The 6725-nt window shown below is 45.6% G+C and overlaps 1 pseudogene; it reads left to right on the top strand.

The window, feature by feature from the left end:
* The first annotated feature begins 3013 nt into the window (after positions 1-3013).
* Positions 3014-5203, top strand: LOC109875687 (speckle targeted PIP5K1A-regulated poly(A) polymerase-like; annotated as a pseudogene).
* Positions 5204-6725: the final 1522 nt, after the last annotated feature.

The following is a 6725-nucleotide window of genomic DNA, read 5'->3' as shown; positions in this document are numbered from 1 at the left end:
GTGCCAGCCTCACGCACTAGGCCTCCTGTGTACCTACCTAGCCTTGCACGTCCTGTGCCAGCCCTGCTCTCAGGCTCTCCAGTACACCTTCACGGTCCGGTCCATCCTGTGCCACCTTCACACACCAGTCCTCCAGTGGCAGCTCCCCGCACCAGGTTTCCTGTGCGTGTCCTCAGCCCAGTACCACCAGTGCCAGCACCACGCACCAGGCCTTCAGTGCGCCTCGCCTGTTCAGCGCTGCCAGAGCCTTCCTCCTCTCCAGCGCTGCCAGAGCCTTCCTCCTCTCCAGCGCTGCCGGAGTCTCCCGCCTGTCTAGCGCTATCAGAGCCTTCCTCCTCTCCAGCGCTGCCAGTCTCTGGTTCTGTCACGCCCTGGTCTTAGTATTTTGTGTTTTCTTTATTTATTTGGTCAGGCCAGGGTGTGACATGGGTTTATTTTGTGTTGTGTTTATGTATGGGGGTTTTTCGTAGGTTTTGGGATTGTGGCTTAGTGGGGTTTTCTAGCATAGTCTATGGTTGCCTGAGGCGGTTCTCAATCAGAGGCAGGTGTTTATCGTTGTCTCTGATTGGGAACCATATTTAGGCAGCCATATTCTTTGAGTGTTTCGTGGGTGATTGTTCCTGTCTCTGTGTTTGTTGTTTGCACCAGATAGGCTGTATAGATTTTCACGTCCCGTTTCTTGTTTTTGTATTGTTCGCTTTTAATCATTATTAAACATGTATGTAAAGTACCACGCTGCATTTTGGTCCGACACTCTTTCGACGGAAGAAAACCATAACACCACCATATAATCCGGTCAAAGAAATTATTATTAGAAGGATCCAAAATGAAGTCATTTTCCCATTTACCCAAGTACAAGCCAACGTAGGAAGGGCTGTAGGGCTGTAGGGCTGTAGCAAGCTCCCATGGCACATCTTTTGTTTAAAAATACGGCCCTGAAAGATAAAGATGTTTTGATTAAGAGTCCATTCAGTCAGTGAGACAATGCATTCTGTAGGAGGCATCTCAGTTTCAGGTCGGGTACTCAAGAAACGGTGCATAGGTGCCAAACCTTGTTCATGCTCAATGGTGGTGTATAGAGACTCCACACCCATGGTGACTAAAAAGGAAGCTGTCCTTTGTTGTTCTGGGATTGATTTGCACTTTTCACACCAAAGTACGTTCATCTCTAGGAGACAGAACGCGTCTCCTTCCTGAGCGGTATGACGACTGCGTGGTCCCATGGTGTTTATACTTGCGTACTATTGTTTGTACAGATGACGGTGGTACCTTCAGGCGTTTCAGGCGTTTCAAATAGGCTTTACAGCGAAAGCACCACAAACGATTATGTTAGGTGACCACCAACTAAAAAAAAGCAATTTTTCCAGACAAAGAGAGGAGTCACAAAAAGCACAAGTAGAGATAATATTAATCCCTAACCTTTGATGATCTTCATCAGATGACACTCATAGGACTTCATGTTACAAAATACATGTAGGATTTGTTTGATAAAGTTCATATTTCTATTAAAAAATCTGAGTTTACATTGGCGCGTTACGTTCACTAGTTCCAAAAACATCAGGTGATATTGCAGAGAGCCACAACATTTTACAGAAATACTCATCATAAATGTAGATGAAAATACAAGTTATACACATGGAATTACAGATATACCTCTCCTTAATGCAACTGATTTGTCAGATTTCAAAAAAACTTTACGGAAAAAGCAAACCATGCAATAATCTGAGACAGCACTCAGAAAAAAGAAAAAATGATCCACCATGTTGGAGTCAACAGAAACCAGAAATCACATTATAAATATTCCCTTACCTTTGATGATCTTCATCAGAATGCACTCCCAGGAATCCTAGTTCCACAATAAATGCTTGATTTGTTCGATAATGTCCAATATTTATGTCCAAGTAGCTACTTTTGTTAGGGTTTAGGTATACAAATCCAAATGCTCGTGCTGGTCCATCCGAACGTTGGACGAAAACTTCAAAAAGTTATATTACAGGTTGAAGAAACTTGTCAAACTAAGTATAGAATCAATCTTTTAGGGTTTTGTTATCATGAATCTTCAATAAAGTTCCAACCGGAGAATTCCTTTGTGTGTAGAAAAGCAATGGAACGCAGGTCGCTATCATGTGAATTTCGCCTGGCTCTCTGCCAGTAACCTGACTCATTCAGCTCTTATTCAGCCCCACAACACAGTAGAATCCTCATTCAAGTTTCTAAAGACGGTTGACATCTAGTGGAAGCCCTAGGATGTGCAGAATATCCCACTGTGAATTCAATAGGGGCTGGGTTGAAAATCGACCAACCTCAGATTTCTCACTTCCTGTTTGGATTTCCTCTCAGAAGTTTTAACAAGAAATTTGTGGTTGAAAGTGGTTGAAAAACTAGTTTTAATGACTCCAACCTAAGTGTATGTAAATTTCTGACTTCAACTGTATCTCTATGCCTACTGTACTGTGTATGGCCCAGACCCAGACTGACTCCTAGCCCTACATCCTAACTTGATAATAACCAGAAAAGCCAGACAACAACAACTCTTAGTATTTATTTTTTAATTTTACCCCCTTTTTCTCCCCAATTTCGTGGTATCCAATTGTTAGTAGTTACTATCTTGTCTCATCGCTTCAACTCCCGTACGGGCTCGGGAGAGACGAAGGTCGAAAGTCATGCGTCCTCCGAAGCACAACCCAACCAAGCTGCACTGCTTCTTAACACAGCGGGCATTTAACCCAGAAGCCAGCCGCGCCAATGTGTCGGAGAAAACACTGTGCACCTGGTTAGCGTGCACTGCGCCCGGCCTGCCACAGGAGTCGCTAGTGCGCGATGAGACAAGGATATCCCTACCGGCGAAACCCTCCCTAACCCAAACGACGCTAGGCCAATTGTGCGTCGACCCATGGACCTCTGTGAGCCTGGACTCGATCCCAGAGTCTCTGGTGGCACAGCTAGCACAGTGCCTTAGACCACTGCACCGCCCGGAAGGCCAACTCTTAGTATTTCTGGTATGAACACAAACATGGGTCACCACCAACCGACCCTCCTGCTCTCTATTCCTCCACCCATCAGACTGGCGGTGAGGAGCACCCATTTTCTGCAGCTGTGCTCAGGGCTGGACACCATCCCGCTACTGAGCCAAACAGAAGCAGCTGGCTGGTGAGTGATCTTCACAGCATCCTGTATGAGAGACTAAGGTCTTAGATTTCATACCATTTTGAACTGTATTCAGTAGGGGGCAGCAGAACCTTGCTGCCTTTCTTTAACCTTTTTGTCAACAGACGATACGGTGTCACATGCTTGGAATGACGGTTCTCTCTCTATACTGTTTCTCCCATAGGTCATCACAGTGGTGCGGGACCCTTGCTGAATAACTGTGCTTTGACCCTGCTGGTGATCTATCTGCAGAAGTGTGACCCTCCTGTTCTCCCCACACAGGTACTTCTTCCTGTCTGCACCGCTTTCAAGCTCAACACAAATATCACATGCATGCTGATAACACACATCTCCTCTCAAGACATTTCTATTCAGCATGTACAGGACTTATATTACTGTCAGGACTAGTATTTATGTAGTCCATGTTGTACCCTAAATTAACCCATGCAGTCGCCGATAAGGCAGAAAATAGGTTTAACCTGAGGATGTGTATAGTTTTGTGAATTGATTGATTATTTGTCTTGATGTGTTTTTTTCACTGTACTTCTCTGCTCCTCTAAGGCGAGGAGTATGTTATTGAAGACTGGAGCTGCACCTTCCCCAGTAAGCCCATTGTTGTGCCCTCCAGCAAGAACACCCAGGATCTGGGCAATTTACACCAAAAATTGCATGGAAAATACATCCAACCATGCAGAAGAAAAGGATGGGCAGCGTTACGAGAGAAAGTCAGGATATCAGTAGTAGAATTGAAGTTGCTATTTGGTTTAGAGAAAAACAAAGAAGGAAAAGTAAGGCACTCTTCATAAAAGTAAATCAAAAGTAATCAAAATACCTTCGTGGTATTGGCAGGTACAATATTAAATCTGTTTTTATACCAATTAGGGAATGGTGAAGTTGGATGTGTTATTTACAGATTATCAATTAATTCTGTCCTCATCGTACCTAACTGTCTCTAAGTACATCTTCGGTATAACACCCTCAGTTGTTTTCACATCATTTATTCATTTTGGGCTGATCAATACCTTGAAGCTTTCCTTTGTTTTTCTCTGTAGGTTCCCTACTGTCGAACTTCTCCTTCTATGCCCAGTTTGTCTTTGCCAGCTCTGTCAGCGCCATCAGGGAGGGCTGTTCACTCCCCATCACCAGCTTTCTTAGCCGAGACAAGGTAAAGCGGGAATGGGAGGCAATGGAGCAGGAGAGGACTTCAGACCCTAAGCTTGGCCCCTTCAATGTGCTGGACCCCTTCGAGCTGAGCCACAATGTGGCGGTCAACCTAACGGAGCGCAGCCAGAGGAGCTTTTCAGAGGGTGTGCCAGGAGGCAGAGTACTGCTGCAGCCTGCGGTACGAGTCCAAGTCCACCAAAGGCAAGGTGTGGGTCCTGGTGCGCCTTTTCTCCTCAAGGGGGTGGAGCAGGCACTAGCCATCAGCATTCCCTTCAAGGCTTCTTTGCTCCCCGAGGAGGTCTGCAGACATCTGCACTCCCCCGGGGACGGCTTCCGCCTGCTCTAGTTCCAGAGGGTGTGCTCTGCTGTGGAGGGGCTGTTTCAGGGGGTGCTAATCAAATCAACAACAACCACGGTGAGGACGCCAACCGCTGTGCCTCCTCAAGCAGTGACTGCAGCCCCCAGAGCAAGGCCACACCGGGAGCCAAGAGAGCGCTGCTGTCCTCTGAGAGCAGCAATGCCTCCATGTCCCTGCAGGGCATGAGGCCCAGGCTGGACAGTTACAGTGGGAATCACCCCGGGTCTCCACTCTGGAGCGATGTCCAGAGGCACAGGGTGTGAGCGGGCCGGCGGGAGGTGAGGTGGGAGCTGTTTAAAGGGGCGATGAACATGGACTCCAGGCCAGAGGGCAGCAGTGTGGAGCTGGAGACCCAGCACATAGTGGACAAGGAGCCACTGGAGTTACAGGTTCAGGCCCAGGTGGTGGGCAGCACAGAGAGCACCAAGGCCATGATCATGTTTCGCCCCTCTGCTGATGGCAGTCCTGTACCAGGACTTCTTTCACTTCCTAGAAATGTTCCTGCCCAAGATGGCTGACACACTGATGGGGAAGACTGGGTAGAAGATGTCGGACTGTTTTGTAAATGGTTATTTTTAGATCTTAGAGTAGGGCTGGCATGTTTTATTTCAAGTGCCCTGCAGAAGTGCACTCCTTTGTATTGTTTCAGTGATTTGTTTGATTTGACCTCTGTTTTAAAGTATGATCCCCTTTTCATTATTTTTAAGGGAATTAATGTAAGTAGTGGATATTGCCTCTGCCCACAACCACCATTAACTGAAGCTATTGTTAACAGTTCTCAACCGTTGGTATTAAATGAACAAAATATTTATCAAGCAATAGGACAACTTTGATCTTTTTTTCATAAGCCAACTTTTGCAGTTTGAATTTGTGCCACGGAATATGTCCAATGTTTTACTATTGTAGAAGCGCCCATGTCCATAAGTCACAATGGTAGGCTATCAACATTAAGTCTCCAGGAGGGCTTGCCTGTTTATGTTACTCAGGTCTGAATGACATGGTGCATGTGTCAATGACCCTCTGTCCACCATTGAAACAGCCTGGTAGACACCGGTCTGAATCATGATCTCTGTCTGTGTTCTTGCTGCCAGGGGACCTGTGTTTGCTGGTCTAGTCCAGATAGTCCTTTCTGCTCATATGACTGAGAGAAACGACTGCAATTACTCAGGCAGACACGCTGCTTCATTAGCGAACCAGGAGCCATAGCTCAAGGGAAGCAGAGATAGCTCACAACCCCATGCTCAGATTAACATTGTGCATTTCATCTTTCGGACAAATCAAAAGCACCGAGACTATTAAGATGTATAGTAGTCGAATTGTAACCCTTCAGCTGTTGTATGCGTCTCTGTTTATGGTCACAATTGTCTGTGTTTGATGTCGTTTGTGTCTTGCTAGGTTTTCGGGTAGCTTCTTGGGTTACATTTCTTTTATAATGAAATCTTCATCATTATTATGAATGGCTGGCTGGCTTGGAACCTAATATCACCAGTGGAAGAAAAGCAGTTGGTAATGGACACTTGGACACTTGTATATTTGACATATCTACTAGAACCCTGCTATCACTGAAGAGACCACAGAACATGATGTACTGCAGCATGTGCCTCCAGTACATGAAATGAAGGTTAAAGGTTCTATCACCACTGCCATTCAGTTTGCCCCCCATCATTCTTCTACAGTCTGCGAAGCCTGTCTTGGCAGCTACATCAGACTCACAGAAGCTTTGCTTGTTTGTGAGATGTTTCTCAAATTTCCTAGAACACAGTCATTTCTGAAAATAACAAGGCTGGAAGAAATGAAATAGAAATGAAGAGTTTTGCCATATGGGGGCTTTGATACCTGCTATTGTCCACCTCAGTGATCAGTCCAATAACGTCCAACAGGGAAGATCCACCTCATTTTCTGAATAGCCTTTGTAGATCCTTGTATATTATTTTCTGACTGCCACAATGAACAATGATTTCATCATGTAGGCTAATTGCCAATCAGTCTCAGTTCCACGGGCTGCATTTATACCCGCAGCCCAATTATGATGTATTTCTACTAATTGGTCTTTTGA

This window comes from Oncorhynchus kisutch, linkage group LG25, assembly GCF_002021735.2.
Source record: "Oncorhynchus kisutch isolate 150728-3 linkage group LG25, Okis_V2, whole genome shotgun sequence".
NCBI classification, from domain to species: Eukaryota; Metazoa; Chordata; class Actinopteri; order Salmoniformes; family Salmonidae; genus Oncorhynchus; species Oncorhynchus kisutch.
This window is presented reverse-complemented; position numbering and strand designations above follow the sequence as displayed.